The sequence below is a fragment of the Triturus cristatus genome, chromosome 5_1, assembly GCF_964204655.1.
Source record: "Triturus cristatus chromosome 5_1, aTriCri1.1, whole genome shotgun sequence".
NCBI lineage: Eukaryota > Metazoa > Chordata > Amphibia > Caudata > Salamandridae > Triturus > Triturus cristatus.
In genome coordinates, this window is record NC_140587.1 from 499,487,275 (window position 1) to 499,507,297 (window position 20,023).

The following is a 20,023-nucleotide window of genomic DNA, read 5'->3' on the forward strand; positions in this document are numbered from 1 at the left end:
TCCCACATTTCCTTCAATTCTGTTTTTCTCAGATTTAGTGATGTAAGATGTGACATACCGAGCAACAGCAATAGAATTGTCTGCCACATACTGAATATCCATGTCAGCATTCCACATGGATAAAATCACTGGGTTGAAGTCATTTATACATTTTGACTCTTCATTTCTTTTTAGGTTGTAGGTATTTTTGGGAGATTTTCTGGTTATAGTATGTCGCACAGCTGACATAAAACTGTTGACACTTCCTTTTGAAAGAACAGGTCTAGGAAATCCAAATCGACACTTTGTGTAGAATTTATCTTTCGTCTTGTACTTCCGTCGACAGTATTTTCCACACCGATGACTTTGGAAACGTAAAACTTGCTCTTTTAACTTTTTCTCTTCTGTGCTTTTAGGTATAGCACATGTTGCATATTCTTCAATGAAAGATAACAATGTTTCATCAGTATCTGTTCCAAACGTTGGGGCATCCTTGATCCACAACAGCATATGAATATGAGGAGCACCTCTTGCCTGGTACTCTTTTCTCCAAAAGAAATCCACTACTTCTCCAAGAGGTGGATTTTTTTTATTGCAGATAAAGGACATCATAGCCTCAAATCTATGATTGAAATATCTGCAAACATTAACTGGATCCAAAGAGCACAATTCTCCAGCTGTCTTGTATTCAATGTTTTTAATGTTTGTATTTGCCTCTCTTAGAAAATCCAGTAAATCATCCCAAGCGTACTTCGCACAGCTTAGGGTAAGGAACCATGTTGGAGTTCCTAAATTCCGTAACATGCATTTTAATTCACCATGGCGTCGGTACCAATATTCATTTGTCCCACGCTGACAAGCCATCAGATTGATCAGTTGTGTTTCCAAATGATCATCTCGGTGCTGCACTTTCTCCATAAAATCCTTAGCAGACACATTTTGTAAATGTACTCCACTTTTTAAAATGTGATTTAATGCATAAGATAATGCAGACAAGTCGCTTTCAAATAAAAGATGGAACAAATAAGGAATACTTTGATGAAATCTTGGATCTTCTGCATATAGTCTTGTAGTCCGATACTCAGAAGCTGGAATCTGTTCTGGACGTTCATCGTATCGTCCTCCTTTTCCTGTAGGAAACAGCTGGGGAAAACATCGAGCTTCCAAGCTCTCCTCCCATACACTCACGGAAGTTCCTTTTGCTTTCTTCATCTGAAACAGATCAATAGTGTCTCCCATAACTTCTTTTGAATGAAGAGGATGTATGCTAAAATGTTCATAAATTTCTTCTTCCTTTGACTTGTCCACTTTTTCAATTTGACCAGTTGGTGTTTCTGTGTCTTCTTGTAAATCTTCTTCTTCTTCTTCTATATAAATTGATTCATACCATTTATTATTTTTTTTCAAATACAAATTTGCTCTTTGTACTTTTCGTACATCCACCAGCTCTTGCCAAATCTTCTTATTCTTTGTAGGTACACCATTAACCAGAATTACTAATGGTTCAGTTTCCAAAGTATCTGCATCAATAGTTTCCATATTTTTTTTCAAATCCAAGGGCAAATACACCACTCTTCCTTTTAAACCTCTCAGTAAATCAGAAGGAGGTAATTTACCAGTTTTGGGCTCCATACGTACTATGGTCTGGAACGGATGAACACATTGAATGAGTATAGACTCATATGTATTTAATTCAGAAAGTTCGGCAGGAATAGCATCCAATTCTAAATTATTATGTACAGCTCTGGTCGGCATTCTATTTTCTTCTAACTTATTATAACAGTATTTACAAATACGCTGATCTTCTGAGGAAATATGAATTTTGTGATCAGTTATGTCCCCTATCGTAGACCCCAACGGCTCCATGTGCATGCTATAAGTACATGTATGTTCCCTCCAGTTCCAGTTTTGAAGACGCAAATATATGTGCGTCCACCGTCAACATGTCCTCTTTCAGATCCGCCATGAATGGGTCAGATATTCCATTCCTAAGTATGAAAGGCCACCGACTTTATGTGGTTCACTTTCCACATTCTACAGATTCAGGCGAGTAGGCCCAGAATTCTGTCATCAAGTCTTTTCCTGCCTTCTGCCTCTGAAAGCTCCAGTCTGAGCCTGCATCTGTATCCATGAACTTTGTCCTACTCCCTGCGCGGCTAACGGTGCCTGATCCAGCATATTGCCTGCCAAAAACTGTATTTCACCTTCAAGATTATCTACTCCGCTCCTCATCCGATGCATTCCTGTCTAGTAGTTTAGGTAAACATTCCTCCAGCTACCGTGCAAAGGGCCAGGCCTCGCTGTCCTCATGCAAGTAATTCATAGGCCCCGTTACCATGGAATATTCCTACCCCCTCGCATCTCATGTAGACACTTAGACGCTTGTACACGCACTAACAGGCAGTATAGAATAGATTCTATCCTAGAGACCTTTCCTTTTGGATAACACAGTTCTTTAAACATAGGATATTAGATATGATTTGGGATTAGGTTGACATGACCCCCAGACTTCTGTCTCCACATGTAGAGCTAAATGTCAAGTCCCCTTCACCCTCTAGTTGCACGTCAATCACACGTCATGCGGCTGCGCGCGCATCTCTGCCAAATATTTCTGCTGACATTGCAGGATTCTTTTATGGATCCGCCCACTTGTGACATCATGTATAATGACGTTTATTAAATTACGCCCATATGACCGCCTTTATTAGTTACGTATGCACATTTTATCTGTATTATCAGCTGTTACGCCTCTTGCATCTGTTTTCACTGTAATGCATTTTCCTATAAAACCGATTATCTGTCAATAATGTATGCCCTTCCTTCCTGAACTTTCGTGGTGATGGAATAGAAGCCTACAATTCGAATTGTATTCCTTTGTATAGGAATAAAGCCTTTTAAAACCTCTAATACCACGGATTCTGCCTCTTATATTTACTGAGTTATTCTTACTAGACTTTACCGCATAAAAAATAGTACCGGTAATGAAATATTTACCACATAAATTGGCGCCCGAATAGGGACACTTTCTCATCTCACGCGCTGGAGGTGCGTTGCAGGCCCGGTCTCCTGCCAGAGCTGAACGGACAAAAACGCGTACCTGCAGGATTTCCTGTATCTCCCTCCGGCCAAGCGGGGGCGACTAAGGCTGCGATCAACACCCAGACGAGGCGGTGAGAAGTGCGAAGTATCCCGACCAGAGCCTAGCTGAGAGAGCAAGATCCGAGGTATACAGAGGCCCACCAGGTTCCGAAGTTCCGAGTCCAATCAAGTCGAGTCCAGTCCGGTCCAGTTTCAGTTCCGTTCCGAGGCCTTCCGTTCCGAGCTACCCGGTGAGTACCATTACCGGGGAGGCACTTAACGTGCACATAGTCTGTGCCGGTCAAGACGGGTTTGGGTACACAAATCCGGTCTGCACTGTTTCAGCAGTGTATTTGTACTGTTTAGCAGTATATATAGTATGTCTTGCATATAAATAAGTATTATCTAGTGTCAGTATTATGTCAGTAACTAGTTTTCTATTAGTTATCATTGTTCGTTAAAACTGTTAAATGTTAAATGTTTTAATACGTTCTATACATTGTGGTGTGAATGACTGTTCATTATTGTGTTTTATTTGTATTAAGTGTGTTTAAGATTAAGTAACCAGATCTAAAAATGCCGCTCTTTTCGAAATTAAGACAGATCAAAACTAGAAAAGGGGTACTCGAAGAAGCTGTTCCCATCCCACCTAGGGACACTCCCGGGTATTTTATGTATCATAAGCATGGTCTAGATGCCGTATTATTTCTTGATTTATGGGTGGACTACACCAAGGATTTGTCAGGAAATCAGAGATGGCCCGCAGCGGGGACCTGGGATGCAGATTGCATCATGAGAGTAGAAGAAGAATTATGGAAAAAGAAAGCCAGACAGTCACAGAAAGATGCCATTGAATTATGGCGTAAAGAATCATACAGACGTACAGAAAAAGCACTCAGACAGGAAGAGAAAGGTAAAGAGAATTCAAATAAAACCCGAGAAAATCTATTACTTGAGGAAGGTACCCGAGTAAACTCAGAACAAGTAGATAGACAAAGAAACACTCTTATGAATGGTATGTATCCTCTTCTGGCCGAAGGGTTACCTAAGGCTATCCCGGAAATACCAAAAGACTTAACTTCTCCATTACTCCCGATAAAAGCACATCCCAAAACACATCCCAAAACAGCAAAGGACGTTTTTCTTTCCTCCTATTTAGATGACGTAGCTCCCGAGTATGCTAATGCCATGCCACCCACACCGCTTGCCGATGGTGTTCAACACCAAGAGCATCCGTCTGTATCCCCGCAACTACAAACTCCTACACAAGTTCCCACAGGTCCGTCCGTTTCCACAGTTTTTCCCACATCTACAATCTCTATCCTACGTCCAACGAATCCTTTCGTGCCTAGCGCCTCAGATGGTGCTGCAGGAGGTACGACAGACATGTTTGTCACCCTGCCGCGAAATAAACAGACCCTTAGAGATTTAGCACTCCAACGTACACCCCAATTAGCGACATCCGACATGTTTAAAGAACAGCTTGTGGATTGTAGATACGACCCAGTACCAGGTAGACAGGACAAATTGCTCATATCATCACTACGTATACGACGAGCTACATTATATTTAATGACGATACCAGGAATGGTTGAACACCTAGACAATATATATCGCTTTGTCCAAACAGGGCGAGGTCCAGAAAGTATTAACGAAGCTATGGAATACCAGAAAGTGGATGTACAAAGACAACTACTACGTTTTTTCATAAATTGTGTAATTAGGAATCAAGACAGGCCCGGGGCAGATCACGATACCATGCAAAGACTTGTCAAATGGGGTCAGAACATATCAGAAGAGAAACATGATAGACAGGCGTGTATAATCGCCATGTGTCGAAAGATCCGCAAGGAAGTAGAACGAATACATAAAGAAAGACGAGAAACAGACAGAGTAGAATCAGAAGAGGAGGAGGAGCAAGAATCAGAACAATTAGAAACAATAGCTTATGTAGGTAGAGGAAGACCCCATAATAATACTCGAGGCTTTAATGACCCGATACGTCCAATACGTCCAGAATATAATAGACATTTTTCAAATCCTATGTTAAATACAAAATCCCCCGAACACCTATTCCAAGCCGCTGATAAATTACTCCGAGATCGAAGGGGGTATCATATGCTCGATTCCATGGACGAACAAGAATTAGCCAGGTCCGCAGTACAATGGGCTGATAGTCCCAGCGAATATAATGATGATGCACTAGCGCACACGTTTCTGAATCTTGACCCCTACGAACAGCGTTTAGCTAGTATATACATGATTCAACACCTCCTTATATTATATAAAAGCCAACACTCCGATCCAGGACCCTTATCTGACATATTGACAGAACTACTCACGAATATATGGAGAGGGTCAGGTACTGATTTGATTAAAGAGATTCTAGAATTCCGAAACCAATATTTAACTTTTGTATGCCCAGAACACGTTCCAGTCCCCATTATGGGAAGAAAATTGTATCACATAGATAGACAGAACCCGTTACGCGAAGTACACCCAATCAGAGGTGACGGTAATAACTTTACACGCGTGTTTGTATATACGCCTATAACTAAACTGGAATTATTAGAAATGAAGAAAGTAGTACCCAGCCATGACAAGGATCCAGCAGGTTTCCACCGTGAAATAAAAGACATGTTACTCATGGGAGAGTATACCTACCCCGACATTATGAAAATATTAAAAGTCCTATTACCCGCTGGTGTTTATGAGAAACTTAAAGAAAAGGAATGGGAGGTGGGAGACCAAAAGATAGATTGGACAGCATTAGAAAACGAAGAAAGGGCCCGAGCTGCAGGAGCAGGACTTGGGGAAAAGACTACAGCACTAGCAGGACTACTAGTGCAGGTACTGCCACGTTTATTAACTACGAAAAAGGAAGACTGGGGTGCGATATCAGCCTGTAAACAAAAGCCAGACGAAGACACTAGTGATTTCTATTCCCGATTTGAAAAATGTTTTGGTATAAATAGTGGTATAAAAGCCAGTAGTGAGTCATATCCACATCTGTTTGTGACAAAATTAGTTGAAAATTCTCTGCTACAAGTCAAGAATAGAGTATTGAAATTCGAAAGTACCTGGCAAGGTAATACCCCATCACAGATGTTACAGATGTTACAATATCACCACAATAGAATTAGAGAAGAACACGAACAAAGACGTATGAAAGATACGAAAATGAAAATGCTTGTTGCCCAGTCAGTTCCAGCTGATAGTCATCAAAAGGGTGATTCCACAGGTCCTACGAAAGGGACATGCAACTATTGTAAACAACCAGGTCATTATATACACGATTGTCCAGTCCTGAAACATAATATTGCTACAGGTAGAACCCAGGAGAGACCACGTCCACCTAGACAGGATCAGAATCAACAACAAATCCCTCAGCATGCACAACCTAGGTTAGCTCCGCAACAACTAGCTCCGCAACAGGGAGCTCCACAACAGACCGTAGCACCACCACAAACGCAGCCTATTGCTGCAACACAAGCGACAACACAACAGATGTATCAGTATGCACAAGCAGATTATCCCGATTATCAGCGATATACATGAAATAGCCTAGAGAGGGAAGTTGGCTTACCCCTTATTGAGGTTCCTGTAGACCAAGAGGGACCTTATGTACATAGTGAACTATTAGGGGAAGACAGAAAGTTTTTACTTGATACAGGGGCAAGCAGAACAACTATAAGACGCAGTGAAGTTCCAGGGGCACCCCTCTCAGGCTCACAGAATATTTCCCTTGGATTCTCAGGAAAACCCATAATTAATGACGTAACACAACCTCTTCCACTCACGATTGGTCCATTGACACGTACTACAGATTTATTGCTTACTAAATCATGTCCAGAAAACTTGTTAGGTATAAAAACATTGAAAGCTCTAGGAGCTATAATATGTTGTTCTCCGGAAGGAGTACGACTGTTTCTACGTGACTTCAAAGGTCACTACGTGTCAAGAGATATGGATCACCGATTACAGAATTTACCTACACATTTATGGGCACAAGGCCCCACTGATGTTGGTTGCATGAACATTACACCATATCGAGTTACACTAAAAACAGGAGTAGTACTACCACGAATGCGACAATACAAGTTACCACCAGATGCTGTTGTGGCTTTGCTGCAAATCATTGACGAGCTCATTGCACAAGGAGTGGTTGTCGAAACCGACTCCAATGTATGTAATTCCCCGATAATTCCGATTCTTAAAAGAACGGATCCAAAAGCACCACCAGTATATCGATTAGTTATTGATCTGCGCGAATTAAATAAATGTATTGTACCACAATACCCTGTGGTCCCAGATATCTCTTCATTACTAACAGCTATTGACTCGGAAGCAACGTTCTTCACTGTAATTGATCTCAAGAATGCCTTTTTTAGCGTCCCAATAGATCCGGAAAGTCAATATCTGTTCGGATTCAGTTTAAATGGACGAAGTTTTAAATTCACACGCGCACCTCAAGGATTTACAGAAAGCCCCAGCATCTATAGCCAAGCACTGAAACGAGAACTTGACAGTATCCACATGCCAGTTAACACTGCCTTGCTTCAATATGTCGATGATCTGCTGATCACCGCCCGAAGCGAACCTGAATGTGAAAAAGCGTCACTGACGGTTTTAAAATTTCTGGCCGACAAGGGGCACAAGGTGTCCCCTTCTAAGCTGCAATTCTGTGTCCAGCAAGTTGTTTACCTTGGGCACTCGCTGTCCAAGGAGGGAAGGCAGCTTACACCCGACCGCATCCAGTTAATTGCTAACATGTCAGTACCCAAGACACAAAAGGAGGTGCGGGCTTTTATAGGCCTCACTTCATACTGTAGGCAGTGGATCCCTCAATATGCATTTCTAGCTAAACCACTCATCCAGTTGACAACACAGGAGGCAGCCACATCGACTGTCCTCCCTTGGACTCAAGAACATACACACGCCTTTGAAAGCTTAAAGAAAGCTTTATGCCGAGCACCTGTTTTAGCAACACCATGTTACAGTAAACAGTTTACACTCTTTGTTACAGAACGCGAAGGTACTGCCTTGTCAGTACTCACTCAAGAACAAGCAGGATCACACAAACCATGTGCTTATTTCTCTAGTACATTAGATCCAGTAGCTCAGGCTCTTCCTGCGTGCCTGAAATCGGTGGCAGCAACAGCTTTAGCAATCAGACAAAGCGATGCCATAGTGTTAGGACACCAATTGACAGTACAAGTACCACACGCAGTAGAGGTTCTTTTGAACCGCACACAAACACAACACTTGACTATAGCGAGACTCACCGGTTACGAATTGACATTATTTCAGCCACACATAGAAATCAGACGTTGTAATACGTTAAATCCTGCCACACTGTTACCAGTGGGCGGAACAGATCCATTGGCACATGATTGTGTCGAAGTCATTGCTATCACGACGAAACCCAGACAAGACTTGACAGATATCCCTTTGTCAGATCCAGACGTGACATTGTATGTAGATGGGTCATGTATGAGAACAAGTACAGGAGAGTTAGTGGCCGCTTACGCAGTCACAACAGACACTGAAATCATTGAAACAAATTGTATTAACACTTTGTCAGCTCAAGCAGCAGAGCTCATCGCTCTGACACAAGCCTGTATTCAAGCCAATAATAAGAAAGTCAACATATACACAGATTCACGTTATGCATTCGGAGTTGTCCATGACTTCGGCGTACTGTGGCGAGAGAGAGGTTATTTAACTTCTCACGGTGCCCACATCCAACACGGGCCCCTCATTCAAGCCCTATTGGACGCGATTCATCTACCTACTGCAATATCGATTATGAAATGCAAGGCCCACACACAAGTTACCGACATCATTTCTCAGGGTAATGACCTAGCTGACAGAACAGCTAAACAGACTGCTCAGAATCAGACTCACACAACTGACATGACAAAGACAATAGTTCCGACACCAACACATTGCATGACAGTTAAGGATCCCGCCCTTGATGTAATTGACATACAGGCACATGCTACACCAGAAGAAATAAAGAAATGGACTGAATTAGGAGGGATCCAAACGGATCAAGGATGGATGACGAAGGAAAAATCTATATGGTTTCTTCCCGACTCCATGGTTCAAGTCATCATTAACACAATACATAGTCCAGCGCACCTAGGAGAAAAAGCTATGCTAGACAGCATTCAACACATTTGGTTCAACAAACACTTGCGAGCAGCAGCTAAACAAAAAGTTCGTACCTGTATGATATGTTGTCAGTTTAATCCAGGTAAAAGCATCCCCGTAGAGCAGGGTGGATTTCAACCTCCCGATCATGCTTTTGAAGTCCTCCAGATGGATTATATCCAGATGGAACGATGTCGAGGATTCAAATATGTTCTCGTAGTTGTCTGTGCTCTTTCCCGTTGGACAGAAGCCTACCCGGTTTCAGATTACACTGCCCCGACTACTGCCAAACAGTTAGTTCGAGAATTCTTCCCACGGTACGGTTTACCACGTGTTGTCTACTCAGATAACGGCCAGCCGTTCTCATCCGAACTAATGAAACACGTTTCCCTTTTGTTAGGCTACCAATGGAAATTTCACTGTGTCCGACATCCCGAGGCAGCAGGTCTCGTGGAACGCCATAATCAAACTCTGAAAATTAGATTGTCCAAAATATGTAGAGAAAAAGGTGTCGATTGGATAGTAGCCTTACCAGTTGCGCTCTTTTACATGAGGATGGTAGCACATTCTCGAACAGGGCTATCCCCGTACGAGGTGATCTTCGGTAGACCACCAAATATGTGGGGGACGCCTATACCTCGCAAAATCACTGATGTTGACTGTAATATGCTGACAGATTACCTGGCTTCCTTGATGTCTGCACTACAATCTTGTCGTTCACAGGTAGCCGCAGCTTTTCCCGATAAAACTGAGGGGAAGCCCCATGACGTGGTTCCTGGTGACCTGGTTCTGGTCCGGAATTTCGACCGGAAGACCCAACTGGAGCCTAGGTGGAAGTCGCCGAAGCTAGTTCTACTAACTACAAGGACCGCCGTGAAGATTGAGGGTCGTAAAGGGTGGTTGCACTCGAGTCATATCAAGAAATTTTATGGACTACCATCCAGTGTGAATACTCAACCTTGTATTCCCTCACAGACAGACTCAAAGCTCCCCTTGGTTGAGCAGTCAAAACCAGAACTGTACAAACTAAAATTGAGGTCTAGCAAGTCAGACAATTTGATTGTTTAAGTCCTCTCCAAGGTGAATCGGTTGAATTTGTCTCTGACATGTATCCTCTAGACCGGAATAGAGAAAGAAATCAGCAGATGCAGCTCAAAAAGCATGCGTATTGTAAATCACTTCGTAGTCATTGCACAGTAACACTATTAATTTTGTTTTTTCTAAGTCTTCTGATCATTATTTTCAGCATACTACTGCATATGTATTACCCTATTCTTAAGCGTGCTTACAATGTAACTGCAGAACATTCTTTTAGCGAATTACCTCCGCATGAGCTGTCCTATAGATTTGCGCTGCGCAACAACACATTCATTAGTATGTTACATCATTCCCATCAGACCAGCAATGCCACAAATTGTTGGATATGTGGCCGACTCCCTCCCTATCAGAACTATAAGGGAGTTTTGCCCCTCTTTCCCTATCCGTTCACACACAATGGCTCCTGTGGAGCATGGTTTAGTTTGATTAATTCCTTAGATTCAAATTCCGCAGTTTACCAAGACAACTGGGTGTGGGGAAACCTGAACCTAGTTTTGCTTAAAGTCTGCTACCCTAACAAGGAGGGACTCCCCAAAAGAACAGGAACTGATCTAGAAAATGAAGTATATGGATTAGGTAATTTTACACTTAACCTCATGATCCTGAACGTTGAATCTGAAGCTACACCAATCTTGCCCGCCATGTCAGTATTCCCAGTATAAGGGGAATTATGTGTAAGAAAGAATGGTTCCATACACATGGGCCATAGTAAATGCACCACTGTAATAAAATTCAGTGATCAAGGCAAGTCCACATTTAGAGCTTCCCATCATTCCTACTTCATATGTGGCCAGACCGCATATATATGTCTACCTTTAGATCGGGATGGTACCTGTTACATAGCATTCCTTCTGCCACCTGTTTTCCTAGCTCCTCCTGATTATCATAGAAATATCCATTTAGTACACAATAGACAACAGAGAGATCTCCCAATTGTCGATTACACTGAAACAGCATGGGAAAAATACACAGATTTCAATAAAGGGTTCTTTCCCTATATAGGTACAGTCACTAATAGTAAGCTGATACGTAGATTAACCAGAACCCTTGAAGCAGTAGTGAACGAAACTATTTCCGCCTTAGGCAATTTAACAGAAGAGCAGTCTGCTATGCGGATTGTTGTGCTTCAAAATCGTCTTGTCCTTGACGTCATCCTGGCCGATAGGGGCGGAGCTTGTAGGGTCATCGGATCAAGTTGCTGCATTTTCATACCAGAAAATTCGCCGTCAGTATTTAAAGCCATAACCCGCCTTCATAAGATTATAAGCCAGATACACCAGAGTCCAGGCACCTGGACTTGGTCCGGTTGGTTCTGGGGCGTGTTGTCAGCCTGGGGATGGAGAATCCTATCCTTCCTAGGTATTGGCTTTCTCATACTATTCAGTTGCTGCTTATGTCTACAATGTGGGCCAGCGATTTGTGGTCTGTGTGCCACATCGTGTATCCCACATCCACGTTTTCGTTCAAGATCCCGGAAGAAGAAAGAAGAACAAATGATGCTATATGAACAGATCGATGGATTGATGAAGATCGATATCTCCTGAGGGTCCGTAGGGGACAAGGAGGGAATGAGGAAATATGAATTTTGTGATCAGTTATGTCCCCTATCGTAGACCCCAACGGCTCCATGTGCATGCTATAAGTACATGTATGTTCCCTCCAGTTCCAGTTTTGAAGACGCAAATATATGTGCGTCCACCGTCAACATGTCCTCTTTCAGATCCACCATGAATGGGTCAGATATTCCATTCCTAAGTATGAAAGGCCACCGACTTTATGTGGTTCACTTTCCACATTCTACAGATTCAGGCGAGTAGGCCCAGAATTCTGTCATCAAGTCTTTTCCTGCCTTCTGCCTCTGAAAGCTCCAGTCTGAGCCTGCATCTGTATCCATGAACTTTGTCCTACTCCCTGCGCGGCTAACGGTGCCTGATCCAGCATATTGCCTGCCAAAAACTGTATTTCACCTTCAAGATTATCTACTCCGCTCCTCATCCGATGCATTCCTGTCTAGTAGTTTAGGTAAACATTCCTCCAGCTACCGTGCAAAGGGCCAGGCCTCGCTGTCCTCATGCAAGTAATTCATAGGCCCCGTTACCATGGAATATTCCTACCCCCTCGCATCTCATGTAGACACTTAGACGCTTGTACACGCACTAACAGGCAGTATAGAATAGATTCTATCCTAGAGACCTTTCCTTTTGGATAACACAGTTCTTTAAACATAGGATATTAGATATGATTTGGGATTAGGTTGACATGACCCCCAGACTTCTGTCTCCACATGTAGAGCTAAATGTCAAGTCCCCTTCACCCTCTAGTTGCACGTCAATCACACGTCATGCGGCTGCGCGCGCATCTCTGCCAAATATTTCTGCTGACATTGCAGGATTCTTTTATGGATCCGCCCACTTGTGACATCATGTATAATGACGTTTATTAAATTACGCCCATATGACCGCCTTTATTAGTTACGTATGCACATTTTATCTGTATTATCATCTGTTACGCCTCTTGCATCTGTTTTCACTGTAATGCATTTTCCTATAAAACCGATTATCTGTCAATAATGTATGCCCTTCCTTCCTGAACTTTCGTGGTGATGGAATAGAAGCCTACAATTCGAATTGTATTCCTTTGTATAGGAATAAAGCCTTTTAAAACCTCTAATACCACGGATTCTGCCTCTTATATTTACTGAGTTATTCTTACTAGACTTTACCGCATAAAAAATAGTACCGGTAATGAAATATTTACCACACTTCACCCAATTCAAAACAATTTTCAAGAAATATATATGTTGCAAAATCCTTCCACTTATAATTATCTTCATTTTCACTTTTTTTATACAGATCAACATTCCTTGTTTGAATTTTATAATGACTTCTGTGGCAACAAATACAAGTAATATTTGGTGTTTCATTAGAGGTGATAGTAAATTTTGTCATTTCATCCTCAAACTTTTTAGTAATAATGAGTTCTACATTCTGTTCCTCATTTTCCTCATTTACTGTGTCCTTTTCTGCACTTTCTTGTTCTGGACCAAAGTAACAAAACTGAATCTCATCAGTAACCTTCACTACATCTGATACAGATCCACGGAACAGAGCATTATTCAACTCATTCAACTTTACTGCTGGACTTTTAGCAAAATACAATGTTCTCACAAACTTTCTCATTTCAGTATGATGAACAGCCAGCATCCTAAAATGATGAAAAACACTTTTACACACTTTTCTAGAAAGACAAGCCAGAGAATGTCCCTGCAAACCAGTATTTTCTCTCACTCTGCATGGATCTAGTGTTTGAAGCACCTTCATCTTCTGTTTTACACTCTTTTTACTATATTCTCTTAGAAAGTCACGTAATTTATCAATAGATTCCTGACGCACAGTACAAATACTACTACAGTTCCAAGTGTACACTGGGGCTTTTGGACGTCTCCCCATAGCCTCAGCAGCCATTACTTCTTCCTCATTTCTTGGGACCATTTTCTCTTTTTGCATCACACAACCATCCTTAACTTCATATGCTCTACCATTGGTGTCAACTGCATGCAACAAACTATTACTTTGAAGATAACTCTCTTCATTAAAAAATGGTTCAGTACTTGAACTGTGTTTCCATTCTCCCAAGAACACTTTACAAAAGTTACTTTTTTTCACTTCTCTTTTCCTTTTGCTTTGTGACTTCATTGCATTCACTAATTTTTCTAATCTACGCATCCTATTCAAAATTAGAATAAAAAGTTTTCCTTTTTATTTCCAAAGCCTTACTTACAATATTTTCTATAAACTTTTTTTTTCTTAATACATTTTGATTTTTTCTTATATTTTTTCACATCCTTTAGCAAATTTAACATCACTCTTCTCTGAAACATTTTTCGACGAATGTTTTTAAAATCTAATTTTCGTGTTAAATCTGTTTGACATACTTCTGATTGTACATTAGCTTCTTTTTTTTGCTGTTGATTGTGTTGTTGCTTTGTACATAAAACTCTCTTTGTTTTACAGTTATTTTTGCCATTTTTTTGTTTTTTGAAAATCTTTTTAAAGAAATCTCTGCTCTGCTTACCAGTAGACTTTTTCTTTTTGCCATCACTAGCTTCTCCTGCTATTTTTTATTTCCCAGTTTTGTCCAGATATACTTGTTGTTGCTTTTCTTTCCTTTTTCTTGTCCTTAAAGGCATTTTTTTTTCACTGTTGCTCAGCAATACCTGCAAGGAACTAAAAAAAAACCCTTTTTGTAATTATAATTCATTAAAATATTTTTTTGTTACTTTTCATTTATGTCAAATGTTTTTCCATTTGTCTCTCATTTGTGATTTACTAATTTGTGCACAGTACTAACCACCACAGTTGAAAAAAAACAAGCTGCCCCTTTCCTGCAAGTGCATTTTTTAACAGAACAACTGCAACACAAATTATATCTGTGGCCACAATTTCTGTGCACACACAGCCTCATGGTGTGCTTCTAAGCAGAAAACAGAATTTGATTTGCAAATTCAAAGCACATTTACTACTCTGGTAGATCAAGTGATAATTGCTGTTACAGCCTTACACATTTTACCTGGAAAATCACAGAGGCAGAAAAGAGCACATTTCCTAACAGCTACTTCATACCATAAGTATCTGCAACCTGGCTGAGTGTTTAGAGTAGAGCAAAGAAAAAGAGGCCTTGGTGACGTTGAATGTGTTTGCATTACACACAGACCTGAGTAGTACGCATGGAGTGTTGGAGAAGCTGCTGCGTGTGTCCCAAGAGTGTGTTTCTGCAGACTATGTATTGTCAGCTGCAAGAGACATGAGCAAGGAGATTTCCAGAACTGCATGAAGACTACAGGGATGTAGGTAACAGTGCATGTGTGCTAAGGGATCATTTGTGTAAACACAACAGGCTGCCCCTTTCCAGGGACTGCATTTCTTACTGAACAACATCTTCACAAATTAAATCTCTGCCCACAATTCCTGTGTGCACACAGACTCATGCCATCTTTTTACGCACATAACACAGACTGCCCCTTTCCTGGGACTGCATTTCTTACTGAACAACATCTTCACAAATTAAATCTCTGCCCACAATTCCTGTGCGCACACAGACTCATGCTTTGTTTTTGGGAAGAAAACAGTGTCCTTGAATAGTACCAAATTACTGTTACAGCCTGATACATTTCCCTTATCATTTACAGAAGCAGAAAACAGCACATGTTCTAACAGCTCCTTAAGACCATGTCCATAAGTTACAGGGTGAGTAATTAGACTAGATCAATTTAAATGAGGCCTTGCTGACGTTGAATGTGTTTGCATTACACAGTGCTATCTGAAACAGCACACAGAGCTGAGTACTACACATGAGAGTGTTGGAGTAGCTGCTGCGTGTGTGCCAAGAGTGTGTTTCTGAACACTGTGTATTGTCTGGTGCAAGACAGATGAGCAAAGAGACTTCCATAACTGCATGAAGACTGCAGGGATGTATGTAACAGTGCATGTGTGCTAAGGGATAATTTGTGTAAACACAACAGGCTGCCCCTTTCCTGGGACTGCATTTCTTACTGAACAACATCTTCACAAATTAAATCTCTGCCCACAATTCCTGTGTGCACACAGACTCATGCCATCTTTTTACGCACATAACACAGGCTGCCCCTTTCCTGGGACTGCATTTCTTACTGAACAACATCTTCACAAATTAAATCTCTGCCCACAATTCCTGGGCGCACACAGACTCATGCTATGTTTTTTTGAACAAAACAGTGTCCCTGAATAGTACCAAATTACTGTTACAGCCTGATACATTTCCCTTATCATTTACAGAAGCAGAAAACAGCACATGTTCTAACAGCTCCTTAAGACCATGTCCATGTGTTACAGGGTGAGTGATTACACTAGATCAATTTAAATGAGGCCTTGGTGACGTTGAATGTGTTTGCATTACACAGTGCTATCTGAAACAGCACACAGAGCTGAGTACTACACATGAGAGTGTTGGAGAAGCTGCTGCGTGTGTGCCAAGAGTGTGTTTCTGAACACTGTGTATTGTCTGGTGCAAGACAGATGAGCAAAGAGACTTCCAGAACTGCATGAAGACTGCAGGGATGTATGTAACGGTGCATGTGTGCTAAGGGATAATTTGTGTAAACACAACAGGCTGCCCCTTTCCTGGGACTGCATTTCTTACTGAACAACATCTTCACAAATTAAATCTCTGCCCACAATTCCTGTGTGCACACAGACTCATGCCATCTTTTTACGCACATAACACAGGCTGCCCCTTTCCTGGGACTGCATTTCGTACTGAACAACAACTTCACAAATTAAATCTCTGCCCACATTTCCTGTGCGCACACAGACTCATGCTATGTTTTTTGGAACAAAACAGTGTCCCTGAATAGTACCAAATTACTGTTACAGCCTGATACATTTCCCTTATCATTTACAGAAGCAGAAAACAGCACATGTCCTAACAGCTCCTTAAGACCATGTCCATGTGTTACAGGGTGAGTGATTACACTAGATAAATGTAAATGAGGCCTTGCTGACGTTGAATGTGTTTGCATTACACAGTGCTATCTGAAACAGCACACAGAGCTGAGTACTACACATGAGAGTGTTGGAGAAGCTGCTGCGTGTGTGACAAGAGTGTGTTTCTGAACACTGTGTATTGTCTGGTGCAAGACAGATGAGCAAAGAGACTTCCATAACTGCATGAAGACTGCAGGGATGTATGTAACAGTGCATGTGTGCTAAGGGATAATTTGTGTAAACACAACAGGCTGCCCCTTTCCTGCGACTGCATTTCTTACTGAACAACATCTTCACAAATTAAATCTCTGCCCGCAATTCCTGTGTGCACACAGACTCATGCCATCTTTTTACGCACATAACACAGGCTGCCCCTTTCCTGGGACTGCATTTCTTACTGAACAACAACTTCATAAATTAAATCTCTGCCCACATTTCCTGTGTGCACACAGAGTCATGCCATCATTTTAGGCACATAACACAGGCTGCCCCTTTCCTGGAACTGCATTTCTTACTGAACAACATCTTCACAAATTAAATCTCTGCCCACAATTCCTGTGTGCACACAGACTCATGTCATCATTTTAAGCACATAACACAGGCTGCCCCTTTCCTAGGACTGCATTTCTTACTGAACAACAACTTCACAAATTAAATCTCAGACAACAATTCCTATATACACACAGACTCATGCTGTGTTGGTAGGCACAAAACACAGGCTGCCCCTTTCCTGAGTTATCAATTCTTACAGAACTAATGCTTTTTTCAAATGTGCTGCCATTTTCCTCTCTTTTCTTTCAAAGTGATTTCTGCTAAATGCTAACCATCACAATTAAAAAGAAGCTGTCGTTTTATTTCAACTGCAAGTCTTACTTTTCAACAGCAACACAAATTAAATCTCTGTCAACAATTCTTCTCTGCACACAGACTCATGGTTTGATGGTAGGCACAAAACAGTATTCCTCATTGTTACCAGTACACATTAACTTATGGTGAAAACATACTCCATAATATTTTACATATTCAAAACAGTTAAATATCTCGCAAAACAGAAAATGTAAATCCCAACTTTAAACAAATAATCATAATTCTTTTTTTTATATCAAAATTAACCACAAACAACCCCCTCTCAAACTCATAACTCACCTTTAAAATTAGTTAGTTGTGAAAGAAATGTGGCAGTCACACAGCAGTTTATCAGACCAGAATCTCTGAGCTGAACACCTCTCTCCTCTCAGCAGAACCAGTTAATTGCACAGTTTCCCTCTCTTTTTTCACATATATACATGCTAATTTTAAATCTCAGTGCTTCCCACATTTTTTCAAATGAAATCACACATTTCTATTGGTTGAAAACTTCAACCCCTTTCCAAATGTACCCTTCCCCCAACTTGACTTCTGCCTGCTACCATAGCAACAGGTCATGGAACACAGGTGTGAGCAGAGAGGTCAGAAGTTCAGCAGACAATGTTTCATTTCCAAAGAGCAAGAGTGCTTGACTTTTCAAACCTAACAGCAAATCCAAACTAATGTTCTTTGTTCACACATTTTTCTGAACCAATACAATACATGCTTTTTAAAATTTAAACATACAGCCTAGTTTTTAGTGTAGAATGGTTTGAAACAGCCAATGAGTTCTTTTTATAAAAAAAAGTATGTGTGCCCCCATTTTTCAACTGTCTTTCATTTCTTTTTGCCTTTCTACTGAAAGACACCTCCTGAGTGCATCCAGATCTCCTTTGAAGATGTTCACAGTGTGGATTGTAGGTCACAGCTATGTCTTCTGGAGTGAAGAATTTGCAGAAAAAAGAGGTATGGTGAGAGACCTTGCTTTGCCAAATGTAGACATCAAATGGATTGGTCAGAGAGGGTTAAAGTGGCACCAATTAATGCCTTTGGTGAAAACCTTTCTACATCTCCCACAGCCTAACCTTATTATTGTGCACTGTGGTGGAAATGACCCAGGCACTTTAACTGGGGTAGGTCTGGAAATGCTTATTAAGGACACCTTTGTGCAATTGATGTCACTTTTTCCACAAACTGCCTTCGTATATTCTAACATATGCCAAAGACAAAAGTGGAACTGGTCCAACCAATTTTGTCCGCAGATTGACAAAGCAAGGAAGCACGTCAACAAATCTATTTCTGCTTTCCTCAGAGACTATGGTATGGGTTCTATATACCACAACAACTTGCGTTACAACATGCAAGACATTTATAGAGGAGATGGTGTACACTTCACTGATGAAGGCAACAGAGTCTTCCTCTTGAACTTTAGACTCTGCATCGGTACTTACTTGTAGGTACCGAAAAACACACAATAAACACAAGGGCTCTTTTTAGAGCCACCTTATATCTAAACACTTAAGTGCGATTTTTTATTATTTTTTTTTTAAAAGTTTTTTTTCGGGTGCGCGCTGGGTGCGCGCACTCGGCGATATTTTTTTCAAAATATAAATCTTTTATTTTGCCCTACAAGGTCCTACTGTGACCCCCTTACAATGCCTAGTGGGTCAATATCTCCCCACTCTGCCCCCTTTTCAAGTTCTCCCCCTTTGTTTATCACCCCCTCTTTATGCGAGAGACAAAATGGCGGCCGCCGCTTCCTGATTTCCACCGATTCGAATGTTTACTGACATCTAACAACCAATCAGAAGTGCGCTCGCGCACGGCAAGGTGCGCGCACAGTACTTGCTCAGTGCGCGCACGCTGCGCGCTTACAGATATATATATTGATTTAAATGCTAATTTCTCAGTAAATACTGAACAGATTTACACCAGACCTGCAAAAGGCACTTCATGGACCTTATGGCTACCTCTCTGCCAAATTTCACATAATTCTGTTCAGCCGTTCGGGCTGTAGCTGCGACTAAAGTCCCTATGGAAAAATGCATGGGGAAAACGTGTTTTGGGACCCCCCTTTTTTCTCGGCCCCCGCTTGACGAATCCCCCCGAAACTTTCAGGGTAGGAGCTGAGCGGAGCGCCCCATTAGTTTTGAAAATTTCGCGAGGATTCGCCAACCGGCGCCAAAGTTATTCAAAATAGAATTTTGAGATTTCCTATGGAAACACGGTCCTAACTATAACTACCTACTGGCGACCGCCAGTAGGTAATATATATATATATATATATATATATATATATATATATATTACCTACTGGCGGTCGCCAGTAGGTAGTTATAGTTAGG